Source organism: Hemitrygon akajei, chromosome 1 (assembly GCF_048418815.1).
Source record: "Hemitrygon akajei chromosome 1, sHemAka1.3, whole genome shotgun sequence".
NCBI classification, from domain to species: domain Eukaryota; kingdom Metazoa; phylum Chordata; class Chondrichthyes; order Myliobatiformes; family Dasyatidae; genus Hemitrygon; species Hemitrygon akajei.
This window is the reverse complement of record NC_133124.1, coordinates 88,517,112-88,532,606: the sequence shown is the minus strand read 5'-3', so window position 1 is coordinate 88,532,606 and position 15,495 is coordinate 88,517,112. Positions and strand designations below refer to the sequence as shown.

Genomic DNA, 15,495 nt, shown 5'->3' with positions numbered 1-15,495 from the left:
AATTCATGCTTAGTTTGTGCAAATGAGTTTTGCAATTCCCCCCTCGTAGATCAATAGATCCTTCAACATGACAAATACACTTCCAGGTCTGGTCTAAGTAAACCTGACCTTAACCTCTCTTATCTTCTGATCTTAGGAATTCTGAAATCATGGCTGCAGCATTACTTTTGACTTAGGGTATACTGAATTACTTTCTGCACCTCTGATATTTCAATGCTCCTTCTGCATGAATTGTTGAATTATGCAATAATAAACTTATTATGTGGTTTCAGCTTCTAAGAGACACTCACCATAATTCTTTTTAGGTCAAAGTGAGACCTCACCTGAGCCTATATTGAATTCAAGTTGTCATTGCTTTGTTCACTTGTTTATCTACTAATATCACTTTGTGATTTTGTTTTTATCAATGGAATCAAAACAGGCAATTTGCACACAACTGGGTCCCATAATGTACAATGTAAGTTTGATAGTGAGTGGTCACATGATATGTAATTAAATTTAGAAAGGGACCAGGTAATCTGTTGGATTGGTTATCCGATTTTTAATTTTACTTTAAACCATTCATAAAAGGAAAGAACTTAGTTTACATGACAGTCACTCCTTGTTACTCCTGTCATATGGCTTGTAGAATGTCTCTTTCCTAATGCTTCAAAATGCTTTAAAATGAACTGTAGTCACTGTTATTAAATAGAAACACAATAACAAACATCTGTGCAGCCTGCTCTTCCAACATCATAGAGTCACAGAGAGAAACAGCATGAAAACAGGCACTTTGGACCAATGAGTCTGTGCCACCCATCACATATCCAATTGCAGTAATCCCGTGTTCTCCATACCTTTTCATCAATCTGCCACTCTAGAACAATTTACAGTTGCCAATTAACTGACCAACCTGATGTGCCTTGTTGGATAATGGAAGAAACTGGAGTGCCTGGAAGAACCCATGCAGTGACAGAGAAAACGTGCATACGTGCTCCACAAAAAAAGCTCATGAGGTCAGGGTTGAACCCGGGACTCTGGCACTGTGAGGCAACAGCTCCATTGTGTTCCTCCTTAGGTTAATTCAAAGAGATTTCTCTTCCAACAGTACCCATGGTGCAGAAATACTAATTCTTTCTTCACTGGCCTTTCTCTTTGTCTCTTTCACCTTGGTTTCTTCACACCCTCTTGATTTTGAGAAGCTCATTCTCTCCCGATCTCCTGTCATGGGCATTCCCTTTGTTTTCCCTTGCCTCTCCCTTCACCCTGCAAGATCAAAACTGAAACCACTCCATCTTCAAGTGCCCTCATCATCGAGCCATGCTCTCTTCTCGCTGCCACCATTGGGAAGGAAGTACAGGAGTCTTGGGTTCAGAAACAGGTTCAGAACAGTTATTAATTTTCAGCCATCTGGCTACTAAGCATTTCTGGATAACTTCACTCACTCCAGCTCTGAACTGATTCAAAAATGTCTGGACTCACTTTTAAAGCTCTACAATGTATCTTCTCAGTATTATTTATTATTATTATTATTATTGTATTTACACAATCTTTCTTTTGCACATTGGTTATTTGTCAGTCTTTGTATATAGTTCTTAATCAACTTTAGTGTATTTATTCTACTGTAAATGCTTGCAAGAAAATGAATCTCAGGGTAGTATTGGCGACATATACGTACTTTGATAATAAATTTACTTCGAATTTCTCTCAGTTCTTTTGAAAGGTTATCGTTCCAAAATATTAATTCTGCTTCTGCGTAGATCCTGCTTGATTTACTGTGTATTTCAAACGTGATGTTTTCATTTTACGTATTTAATCATGTTGAATAAGGCAAAATTTACTGGTCAGAACACCAGAGCTAACTCACTTACTCTTAAAAAAATCATCTTTTAGGTATTCATCTGAAAAAGCAATATGTTTCTAACAATATTCTTTCTATTGAAGAAGCCCCAATGAAATGATTATCAAAGCCAAATCAAGTGTATTATCATATGCACAAGTAGTTACTTGAAGCAGCATCCCAGATGGTACTACTATCGTCCAGTTGCACTTATATTCACTGTGATGAAATGCCTTGAGAGGTTGGTGATGAAACATTTAAACTCCTGCTTGAGGGGTGACTTGGATCTGCTCCAATTTGCCTACTATCACAATCGGTCAACACCAGGTACCATTTTGTTTGCTCTTCTCTCAACCCTGGAAAATCTGGACAGTGAAGTTACATACATCAGGATGCTCTTAATTGACTACAGCTCTGTATTCAATATTATCATCCCCTCAAAACTAATCAATAACCTCCTTTACCTAGCCCTGAACATGTTCTTGTGGAACTGGATCCTCGATTTCCTCACTTGCAGACCCCAGTCAATTTGGATTGGCAACAACCTCACCACCACAATCACCATCAGCACAGATGCACCACAAGGCTGTGTACTTAGCCCTCTGCTCTGTTTACATTATACTTATGAGTGTGAGGCTAAGTACAGCTCCAATGATATATTTAATTTTGCTATTGACACCAGGGTTGTCAGCTAAATCAAAGGTGGTGACAACTCAACATATAGAAGTGAGAGTGAAAATCTGGTGGAATGGTGCCAGCAACAGCTTCTCACTGACTGTCAGCAAAATTAATGAACTGATTATTGACTACAGGAGGTAGAAATCGGAGGTCCATGAGCCGGTCCTCATCAGGAGATCTGAGGTGAGAGGGTCACCAACTTTAAATTCCTTGGGCTTATTATTTCAGGGGGTAAGTCCTTGGCCCAACACATACTTGCCATTACAAGTAAGGTTGTAGAGGCAAGGGTTGCCTCTTTCTTAGAAGTTTGCAAAGATTTGCATGTCATCTAAAACTTGACAAACTTATATAGATGCGCGGTGGAGGGAATACTGGCTGGTTGCATCACTGCCTGGTATGGAAACACCAATGCCCTTGAACAGAAAACCCTACAAAAAGTAGTGGATGCAGTTTAACCCATCACAGTTAAATCCCATCCCACCATTGAGCACAGCTACAAGGAGTGCTAATGTAGGAAAACAACATCCATTATATAGGAAAAACCATCCAGGCCACGCTGTCTTCTTGCTGCTGCCACCAGGAAGGAGATTCAGGAGCCTTAAGTCCAACACCACCAGGTTCAGAAAACGTTATTACCCCTCTGTCATCATCCTCTTGAACCAGAGGAGATAACTTAATTCACCTCAACACTAATCTGATTGCACAACCTATGGACTCTCTTTCAAGGACTCTGCAACTCATGTTCTCAATATTTATTACGTATTTACTATTATTATCATGTTTTTTTCTGTTTTATATTTGGTATCTTTTGCACATTAGTTGCTTGTCTGTCTTTGTTGCGTGCAGTTTTTCATTAATTGTATTGTGTTTCTTTGTGTTTACTGTGAACGCCTGCAAGAAAATGAATATCAGGGTTATATATGGTGATGTATATGTACTTCGATAATAAATTTACTTTGAACAGCACTGCCCACCTTCAGTACTGCCAGCTTAGGTTTTATATTCAAATGCACAGAATAGGATTTGAACCTTTAACTCTCTAATTCAGTGCTAAGAGTGCCAGTCACTGAGGCTCAGTGGACTGACTCTCTTAGCAAAGAAAATGTTAGCAAATGCACAGATATTATCACTATGGAAAGACCTGATGTTGCCATTTGGAGTTCTGCCACTCTTGTTTGGCTTGAGTTCCCTTGTGTACAGCAGCACAGTATAACTTGAGTCTGCCAGCTTTTTAAAGTGATTTCTGATTTCCAGTCACAATAATTGTGCCCCTGTGGATCCATAACTGTCAAGGATAAATATGTTTTGGAAAGTGCTGCCATGCAACAGCTTTTAAAATCTGATTTCATTAATTAGATGGCTAATTAATGCAAATGGGAAAAATCATTAAATGGAGAGTAAAATATTTGGGGTTTATTAATCTAGCTGCAAAAGCTGAATTTGATAAACTAATTCTTGGCAAATCAATGTATTGCAGCAAAATGAGAGAGCAGTTAATTAAATGAAATTGATAATAAAATGTAAACACAGTTGAATAAACTTCATTATAGTTAAAATACACATCATTATTTATAAGCACAGCACATTTATCTGAATAACTATTCTGTTGGGGAATCGAGTCACAGTAAAAAAAATCATTACTTAGTCAATAAAGATTATAATTGGTTCTGTAAATACATGGAAAAGCATGCAAAACTTGTATCATTTAAATGTTCCACCAGTCACTTTAGTCCATGAGCAGTGACATGATTACGGCCAATGCTATGGCTTTAGTTTCCAGCCTCTTTTGAGCCTGATGAGGCAAGCGGAGAACTGCTGGGGAGCAGCGATGGGTGTGATTTCTCTCTCTTCCACTTTATGCAATAAAACATACTAGTTGTGAGTCTTTATCACACCTGGCATGGACAACAGTGAACTAGGCATTAAACCACACCCTGCAAGAGAGTCTCATTAACAGGTTCATGTAGTAATGCTCAGGAAGTGTACTTAACAATTGATCAAATGTAACTTTCCATTCAAATGTACTGATGCCCTGTTAGTAATGCTAAAGGTTCTAGATTCATTGGACTGATTTGAGGATGCACGTACGGTTACGTGAGATGGGTTCGAGGAAAAGTGGTCTATACTACCTGGAGTTTGGAAGAATGGGAGGCAAGATCCTGAGAGTGATTTATAGAGTTTATTTTAATATTTAGATAGACAGCATGGTAACAGGCTCCTCTGGCCCAATGAGTTGCACTATTCAATGAACCTTCTAACCCATATGCCTTTGGAATGTGGGAGGAAAGTCACAGAAACGACAGAACCTTGGTCACTGTCACTGTAATAATAGCACTATGCTAACGGTTACATTACTGTTTCATTGGAAGCTGTCCTCTGCTATTTCATCTTATTACATGTTGAACAACGAAGCATATCCAATATATACTCTGAGAAGAGAAGAATTTGCATCTGTTCAGTGCCTTTTATTTCTAAAGCTTTTCACGACCAATAAAATAAAACTGAAATTTAGTCACTACTGTAATTCTCTTCCATAAATAATTTGTCGCTGTAAAGCATATTATTGTTAAAAAAACAGAGTCATAATCACACAGAAATACTAAATGATAATATCAATGGGTTGGCAAAGATAAAATGCTGCAGATGATGGAAATCTGAAATAAAAGCAGAAAATGCTGGAAATACTCATCAGAGCAGGCAACATCTATCACAATGTTTCAGATCAGCGAATGTTGGTAGAAGGTTGATTTAGTGATTGGTTGCCTGTGATGAGTACAGTTCCTCAGAGACTGGTGCTGAGCCTTTTCTCTGTTTGTAATAAGCATGGATGACTTAAATGTGGATGTAGAAGGCATGATCAGTAAGTTGATTAATGACAGGAAGATTAGTGGAGCCTTGCTTCGTGTGGAGGGCAGCCTTAGGTGACATTGACATATTGATGAAATGGGCTGAGAAATGGCAGATGAAGTCCAATGCAGATAAGTTGAGGTGATGCATTTTGGGAGTGCTAACGATGCAAGGAGATACACTCTAAGTGACAGGGCCAGGGAGCAACCTTGAAGTACAAGTCCAGAGATCCTTGAAGGTGGCATCACAGCTAAATAACATGGTTAGGAAGGCATAAGGGATATGGTCTTTATTATCTGGGGATTTATTACAAAAGTACATTTATGCAAGTCTTATGTTCTGATCCCATAAACTTTGGTTATGCCTATAAATGGAGTACTGCATCTAGTTTTGGACTGCACTGTAGGAAATACAAATACAGAATATTTAACAAGTATATTAATAATAATAATAACAACAACATTCATTATACTAAAGAGAAAAAACCTAGCTTCTTCATCCTTTTAATGAAGGTCCATATACACCATTTGAATAAATGGGATGATATTAGATGTGATTGGTGTACAGCTTGAAAGGCCAGTTCTCAACTTTAACATCTCAGAATGCTGTGATCTACAACTGATCCAAGAAAAGGGCTGGAGGCACCATATACTGACTTCCAGTGTGCCCTGTATTAATACTCTACAACATGTAGGAAAAGAGTTCTGGAATGTAGAGAAGCTCACGTTGTCACCAGCTTCCCATATGGTACAATATCTTTAAGTGGCAAAGTGGGAATTTGATGCATTTCCGTTACAGCAGCCTCCAGATCTCTCCGGTTGATGTTACAGGCTGCAGAAAGCACTAGAGCACTTCAGAGGTGAATTTTTTTCATTACTGCGTTTGTTTCATTGGGAATAATGAGCATGAAGTGGAGTGTGAACAAAGGTCAATGCCAATAATTATTAAGGGAGATCTTAATAACTGTATTATAATGCAGGCTTCAGTTTGAGAATAGTACTCCTTTTGGAGAATGTTTTGCAGATAACTGGTCCCTTTGTGTAGTTGCTGGCAATCTGATTTCTTCATGTAGTCACTGGTTCAGACTTAGGCACTATTGTGGAAAGGTTATCAGTGGTGCCAGTTCTGTTTGATGATAATTGTATCATTGAAGTCCGTACTGAACTAACAAGTAATTTGCGTTTATTTTGCTGTGGTTCCCCATTCTCTGTTGAATTAATGAACCATTTTCAAGAGTGGTCACAGTGAAGCAAGTTTATCTTATCCACAAAATGGATGCTTTTTATATCTCAGATTTACATAAAAAGCTGGAGCAGAAGCAGGTCCCCTGGCTCCATCGAGTTTGCTCTAGTCATCTAGACCATGACTAAACTGCGACCTGAGCACCATTTCCCAGAATCATCCCCATATCCCTTGGTTCCTTCTGTGTTCAGTTTATGCTTTGAATGAACACGACATCTATCAGTGTGTGTCTTGGTAGCTTAGGGCACGGCACAGCAACATATAGGCAGTATGGTAGCGCAGCGTATAGTGTCACGCTTTACAGCATATGCTGGAAAATCACTTGGGGTTCGTTTCCCACTGCTGACTCTAAGAAGTTTGTATGTTCTCCCATGACAGCTTGGGTTTCTTCCCGATGCTCCGGTTTCCTCCCATGTCCCAAAAGACATACAGATTAGGGTTAGTGAGTTGTGGGCATGCTATATTGATGCGAGAAGTGTGGTAACACTTGCGGGCTGTCCAGCACAATCCTTGCTGATTTGATTTGATGTAAATGATGCATTTCATTGTGTGTTTCGATGTATACTACATGTGTCAAATAAATATATCTTCAATAGCCATCCAGGGGACTGATTTCCAAATGTTCATCAAATACTGAGTGAAGATATCTCAATCCTAAACAGCCTACTCCTTTTTCACAAACTCCGCTCTCTGATATCAGCCAATTGACCAGGTGCTGTGTCTCACCGTGGCCGACGTGAGAAGAACCTTGTGCAGGGTCAATCCATGGAAGACTGCTGGACCAGACAACATCCCTGGTAGATTGCTCAGAGGATGTGCAGACCAGCTAGCAGATGTTCTCACTGACATCTTCAACATCTCCCTGAGCAGCGCCACCACTCCAACGTGCTTCAATGCCGCCACCATCGCCCTGTGCCAAAGAAGTCTTCAGTGTCCTGCCTAAATGACTACCGTCCCGTTGCACTTACATCCATTATTATGAAGTGTTTAGAGAGGCTCATCATGAGGCATATCAAGACCTGCTGCCCCCCTCACTGGACCCCCTGCAGTTGGCGTACCATCCCAACCGCTCAACAGATGACACCATTGTCACCACCCTCCACCTGGACAAAGAAGACACGTATGTTCGGATGCTATTCATGGACTTCAGTTAAGCATTCAACACAATCATCCCTCAGAAACCGACTGGAAAGCTGAGCCTACTGGGCCTGAACACCTCCCTCTGCAACTAGATCCTAGACTTCCAGACTGGGAGACCTCAGTCAGTCCGGATCGGGAGCAGCATCTCCAACAGCATCACACTGAGCACGGGGGCTCCCCAAGGCTGCGTGCTCAGTCCACTGCTGTTCACTCTGCTGACCCACGACTGTGCTGCAACACACAGCTCGAGCCATATCATCAAGTTCACCGATGACACGACTGTGGTGGGTCTCATCAGCAAGAACGATGAGTTAGCTTACAGAGAGGAGGTGCAGCGGCTAACGGACTGGTGCAGAGCCAACAACCTGTCTCTGAATGTGAACAAAACAAAAGATATGGTTGTTGACTTCAGGAGGGCACAGAGCGACCACTCCCCGCTGAACATTGACAGCTCCTCGGTAGAGATCGTAAAGAGCACCAAATTTCTTGGTGTTCACCTGACGGAGAATCTCACCTGGTCCCTCAACACCAGCTCCATAGCAAAGAAAGCCCGGCAGCGTCTCTACTTTCTGCAAAGGCTGAGGAAAGTCCATCTCCCACCCCCCATCCTCATCACGTTTTACAGGGGTTGTATTGAGAGCATCCTGAGCAGCTGCATCACTGCCTGGTTCGGAAATTGCACCATCTCGGATCACAACACCCTGCAGCGGATAATGAGGTCAGCTGAGAAGATCATCGGGATCTCTCTTCCCGCCATCACGGACATTTACACTACACACTGCATCTGCAAAAGAAACAGCATTATGAAGGACCCCATGCACCCCTCATACAATCTCTTCTCCTTCCTGCCGTCTGGGAAAAGGCTCCGAAGCATTCGGGTTCTCACAGCGAGACTATGTAACAGTTTCTTCCGCCAAGCTATCAGACTCCTCAATACCCGAAACCTGGATTGACACCTTGCCCTATTGTCCTGTTTATTATTTATTGTAATGCCGGTATTGTTTTTGTACACTTTATGTAGTCCTGTGTAAGTCTGTAGTCTAGTGTAGCTTTCTCTGTGTTGTTTTTTTTTACGTAGTTCAGTCTAGTTTTTGTACTGTGTCATGTAACACCATGGTCCTGAAAAACATTGTCTCCTTTTTACTATGTACTGTACCAGCAGTTGTGGTCGAAATGACAATAAAAAGTGATTTGACTTGACTTGACTTGACTTGAAGTGTCTAACTTTCTTCCACTGGCCAGTTCACACCCTTTCACAATGTTGTAAGTTTTGCGAACAGCCCCTCTCATTCTTCTAATCTCTAGATGTTACAGTTCCATTCTACTTATTCTGTCTTTATATGATAATCCCTCCACCAATGCAACTTGCCCAATGAATCATTGCCATACTCCCTATGTGGCAAGCACCTAACCTTTAGATAAGGAGACCAAAAATATATATATACTGTACTCAGCTGAGGTCTCAAGTTTCAGTCAAATCCCAGTAAGACTCCCTCTCTCTTGTAATGAAACTCTTTCATAATAAAAGTGAACATATCATTTGATCTTGATTGCTGCATGAAAGCCAACATGCAGGTACACCAACACTACCTAATCTATCAAGATTTAACATATACTCTGCTTCTGTCTTTGGTACATTAAGCAGATGACCTTATATTTTTCTGCATTGTATTCCATTTGCTATGTTCTTGTCCACGGACTCCATTTGTCCATAATATCCCTTTGTGCAGTTTTAACTTTCTATTAAAACCAGACAAACTGAGCAGCAGCTGGATTGCAACTAATTTAACCTGTTTGTTATACTCCTTTTTTTTAATCAATGTGCTGCTATTCCCATACTGTATAGTAATGCCTCTACCAGAGAGTGCACAAGACTAGTTGTTCTTGCAATTGGCCTCATTTGTTCCTCCTTCAGAATGCAATAAGTGATTGATACCTGGTGAGGGAAGATACCAGAGGAGAGCCAAGCCCTTTCGTACAATATTCCGATGCAAGGAAGTTATTGGAAGCAAGGAGAGCAAATTAGAGAAACATAGGTGATAAGTCAAAGGAAAGAAACGACCTTTGTGGTATCACACTTTGTCAAATGATGTTGACGTAAAAAACAATTAAATTAACTTTGCTTAAATAACTATTCTGTCACAGTGAGTAATGAATTAATTAAATCATCCCAGAAAGGGTCCTGTTGTTCTGAAGTGTTGAAATCACCTTAATTAACAAATTGTTGAAGTACCTCTCCAAAGTACAAACATATTAATACTGACAGCTTGTACCAAACACGGTGATTTAATAGGCTTTTATCTTACTTCACAAAACAACGTATTTTACAATACAAATGTTAATGATTGTGAACCCCAGCCACTGCACAACCATTATTAGTCACAAATACACACACTAACTAGTTTTGTATAATACATGACCTTCAAGCAGAGTGATAAATGATCTGCTGTGCTTGACATCAATAAACAACAACATGATCAGCACCGGTTCACTTAGTTAGAGTCTTTCATGCAGTGTGACGCCAAGCGAGAAGGTGAGTGAGAGTCAGAATCAGAGTTTAGAGAGATGATTGAAGGGCTGGTCGAAGTTGAAAGGAGAAGAAAAGGGATTTGGTCAAAAAAACACTTCATAGCACAGAAGTGCAATGATTGAAGACTTCACTAATGATCTGTTGAAGTAGGAAATGAGTGAATCAGATACATTACGGCAGGTTATGTGAAGTATACCTTATAGATTGCAAAGATAGCATAGCTTATAAAGAGGCAAGGAATGGAGTCAGTCTTGGAAATGGACAAAATGAATAGCTTTTACAGCTCAATTTTCTTCCCCTCTGAAGTCTGTTCTATTATTGTCACACTACTACCAATTTCAGCATTTCAAAATAATTTTGAAATCAGTGTACTGAGAGTTGGAAGTGCGATGGGGGTATTGGGCATGCTGAACTTAATGTTGATGGGACGAAATGGATGTTCCATAAAATAGAAATTCAGTGCATAAGTGCCTAGTCTGAAGGTGACCAGGCATGGGTGTGTGATAACTAGGAAGGAAATAAACAGCAACATGGAATCAAATGGGTCTGGACTAATATTTTCCTAATCTGAATTCAATGGCCATAAACTAATTAATGTATTGATAAGCACAGAATGAGGAAAAGTAATATAGGCAAAGCTGAGTATTTTGGCATACATATGAGGGTTGATCACATGCTTGTGGAGCTCACCACTAGAAAATGGGTTTTAAATGAAAAAGAAAAAGTAGCCAAGCTTTGGAGAATCCTATAGATAGCTTTAATGGGATTGAATGAAAGGCCTCTATTATGGAAATATCTGTAACTATCAATGGAGCCATGATTCATGTGATATGCAGCAGGAAGGATCCTGAATAATAACGTTTAGATGAAACACTGGGTCATGCATTGTACTTTTATTTCACAGAGGATAAAGAACTTTGTAACTTGTGGTGTTTACCAGACTGTTCACTTTATTCAAGACAAAATGGAATTTAGGCGATAGTAGACTAAAGCAGTGGGAATATGGGGACAGGCATAAGTAACAATAATCCCTCTGAGTATTGGCAAGAAAAACTGTTCCATACCTTGTGCTAAGGTGATGCAGGTTATTGATAAGGGTGTTGAGAACAGTTAGGCCAATGGTGTTTGTCTTCAGAACTCCTGCAGTTCTAGATTAACAGCCGAAGGCTGATGTTCTTCTGAGGAAAATGAGGAATGTGTTTAGTATCTTAGGTGAGACTGATAGATAACAAAGATACCAATATAAGAGGCAACAAAAGAGGAAGGGGGTAAAGTTTTTGGAAAAATAGGACAGTAAAGTTCAGAGGAGAAATGCAAGAGCACAACATGATACTTTACTATTGCGTTAATGGGCTGTGGATCTGATTCAGGGTTTTGACCTTTCTCCTCCAGATCCTGCTGGACTTGCTGAGCTCACCCAGAAGATTGTTTATTACTCTGCTTGCATTTCTTCTGATAGTCAATTTCTCATATTTAGTCGTGCACTGTATTTATGTCCCATTAATCTGGCTGGTTTGTAAGGGGGGGGGGGGTGTGCGAGAGCAAAGGGTTTTTGATGGTCAGTATGGACTTGTTGGGCTGAAGGCCTGTTTCCCTGTGTATAATTCTATGAATTCACAAGAGATATATTGTCAGATTCTATCTAGATGGGAAATGCTTTGAAAATTGTCCTCAGCTGAAGTTTAGAGAGGAGTGATTGTTAAATAACTGAAAATAACTGGTATTTGAGAAACCACAAAAAATCTCCTAAGAGGAAATTTGTTTCATTTTTACGAAGGACAAATTTGAAACAGGTTAAAGAATTAGCATTAAAACTGTGCTCAGAAACTGGACTACAGGTAAGCAATTAGACAAATATATATTATCAGAATCAGGTTTATTATCACCTGCATGTGTCATGAAATTTGTTAACTTAGCAGTTCAATGCAATACATAATATAAAAAAAAATCAATTACAGTACACATATCTTGAATAGATTAAAAATAGTGCAAAAAACCAGAAATAATATATATTAAGAAAGTCAGGTAATGTCCAAAGGTTCAATGTCCATTTAGGAACTGGATAGCAGAGGGGAAGAAATGCATATTGGTCAACACTTGATAATACAATAACACCATAGTATCTAGAGAAAAACTCCTCATCAGAATCTTCTTTCGTTCACCAAAACCGGAAAGTACGTTTGTAAGTCATCAAAGACTTGTTAGTCATGTAAAAGATTGTGTGACAATATCTTTCTTTCTCAGGAAACCCAGTTTAAATGCAGTCAGGACTAATGAACTCTAGTCTCCTTACAATATCTGCTGAAAAGATGCCAAATTAAATACATTGAGATAGTTCTTTATGGGAGCATGTTTGGATCACTGGACTGGCTATGGGGAAAGGGCAGGGGTGTGGGTCTAATTAGACAGTTCTTTCAAAGAGTCAGCACAGGAACAGTGGTTTTAAATATCTTTTTCCTGTGCTGTAGTCTAATAACGAACAAAACTAACTCATCTCTGAAATTAGACAAAAATCATTGGTTTAGGAAGTTAGTATTATTGGTTATTCTTTTAAGTGACTAACATTGTATATTCAGGGGTAAATGAAGAGGCAGTGAATGACAATATACAATAAAGAACCAAAAGCTGGAAGAATTCACTGATAGGTCTTTGTCGGTTTACTTTCCGGTTTTGGTGAGCTAAAGAAGATTCTGATGAGGAATTTTATTATATTGTGGAGTGATGATCAACATGCATTTCTAATATATATTTGTCTAATATAAAGGTAGAAGAGAGCAGGGGAAAGAAGCTTTATCTTGCGATATCTCAGAATGGGGCGAAGAAGCTCTCTGAAGCGCTCTGAGCGAGAGAACCAGAGCCAACTTGTGATGTGTGACTCTTCCTCCCATCACTGTACATTTCCATGAAAATGAATCAAAAATGAACTTAAGTTTACCCAGAATCTATAGCACAGTTAATCTATAAATTCACGTGGCTACTAGTATACTCTGGTTGATAGTCTTGAACTCCAAACTATGGATTCTTGTCACAATAGTATTAGAGAACAGTAGTCATTTATTTTAATAACAATTGCTTAATGACATATATTGGTATTGGCATTGGTGTATTATTGCTTCGTGTACAAAGATACATGGAAAAGCTTGTTCACATACAGTTCATACAGATGAATTCATTATACAGTGCATTGAACTAGAATAAGGTGAACCAACAACAATGCAGAATGAAGTGTAAAAACTCACACAAAAGTGCAGTGAGGCTAACAATAAAGTGCAAAATCACAACTAAATAGATTGAGGCCATGAATCTATCTTATTGTACAAGAGGTCCATTCAGGACTCTGATAATAGTGGGATAGAAGATGTCCTTGAGCCCCGTGGTATGTTCATTCAAGCTTTTGTATCTTCTGCCTAATTGGAGAGGGAAGAGGAAAGATTGTCTGTGGTTGGTGGGATCTTTGATTATGCTGACTGCTTTACTAAGGCAACGAGAAATCTAGACAGCATCCATCGAAAAGAGGTTGGATTTTGTGATGTACTGAGCTGTGTTCACAACTCTCTGCAGTTTCTTGCAGTCGCATTCAGTAGAGTTGCTCTGTGAAGCCGTTATCCATCCAGGTAGAATGCTTTCAGTGGCACACATCGATAAAAATTGGTAAGAGAGAAAGGAGGCATGTAAAGTTTCATTAGCTTCCTGAGGAAGTAGAGGCATTGGTGAGTTTTCTTAGTTGTGACAGCAACATGGTCAGTCCAGAACAGGTTGTTGGTGATTTCACACCTTGGAGCTTGAAGCTCTCAATCCTCTGTCTATTTGTATGAAAATGACAAGAAGGCTGGCTGACACAATCAAGATTTCTTATGTACTACAGGCTATGCTCTCTAACTTGGCGTAATGAAAAAATAATGTACCATTTTATGTAAAGCTTACTGTGAATGCATGAATAATTAGTGTTGATAATGATTTATTATTGTCACGAGTACAAAGATATAGTGAAAAGCTTGTCTTGCATACTTTTCAAACAGATCAGATCATTATACAGTGTATTTTGGTAAAACAGCAACGAAGATGCTGGGGAGTAGGTACAAAGGAGATGTCGGGGGTAAGTTTTTTACTCAGAGAGTGGTGAGTGCGTGGAATGGGCTGTTGGTAACAGTGGTGGAGGCAGATACCATAGGGTCTTTTAAGAGACTTTTGAATAGGTACGTGGAGCTTAGAAAAATAGAGGGCTATGGGTAAGTCTAGTAATTTCTATGGTAGGGACATGTTTGGCATAACTTTGAGGGCGGAAGGCCTGTATTGTTCTGTAGGCTTTCTGTGAAGCAGTATAAAGAGTAACAGCTGCTGAGAGAGTAATGTGTGGGTAAACAACAAAGTGTAAGATCATCACAAGGTTGCAGCCAACCCCTTACATTGATTTCAAGTTCATAATTCATCACAACACAGGAGGCTGCCCAGCTTATCAAATCTGTGTCAGGTCCCAGAGTCAGTTCATCATTTTCAATTCTCCACTTACTGCCCAGTTACCTATTCTCTCTCAGATGTTGGAATGTGGAAGGAGAAACAAACTGCTGGAGGAAATCTGCAGGTAGGGCAGGAGTTGTAGTGGGAAATGTACACTTGATGTTCGGGTCAAGACACTTCATCTGAATCAGAATAATAATCAGGTTATTTATCACTGACGTATGCATGCTGTGAAATAGACTGGTGCCAATTCAGATGAAGGGTTTCGAACCTAAATGCTAATTGCCCATTTCACACTATCTATGCTGCTTGACCTAGTGAGTTCCTTTACCAGTTTGTTTTTTGGCATCTATTTTCCCTCACATGCACATGAAACTGTTGCCCATTTTCACCAAGGACCAATATTTCAGTCGGGAAGCCGCAGTACTTGAGGCAAACTCACATGATCAAAGAAAAGTGTGCAGAGAGCACCAAAGGTGAATATTGAACCTAGTTTACTGGAACAGGAAGCAGCAGCTCTACCTGTGGCATCACTGTGCCACCCACAATTCCCTGGGAGCATCATGAGCCGAATGCTGCCAACTTAAATACTTGTCCTTTAACCCTGCTCAGTGTTACCTGTTATCCAATTAATTTCCTAGCCAGGTCACTTGCAAGGATTTCACTTTTAACCTCAAGGTTATTCGCTTTAACCTAGAGGTTATTGAAAGCCTTTATCAAAATCTATGCAATTATCATCCACATACTTGTCTCGTTGTCTGCCATGGTATTCACCTCTTAA

The 15,495-nt window shown here is 39.7% G+C and overlaps 1 protein-coding gene across 14 annotated transcripts in view; it reads left to right on the top strand.

The window, feature by feature from the left end:
• Window positions 1-15,495, top strand: part of LOC140728571 (receptor-type tyrosine-protein phosphatase mu-like) — a 994,862-nt gene that overhangs the window by 175,491 nt on the left and 803,876 nt on the right. The gene's annotated exons all lie outside the window — the stretch shown is intronic.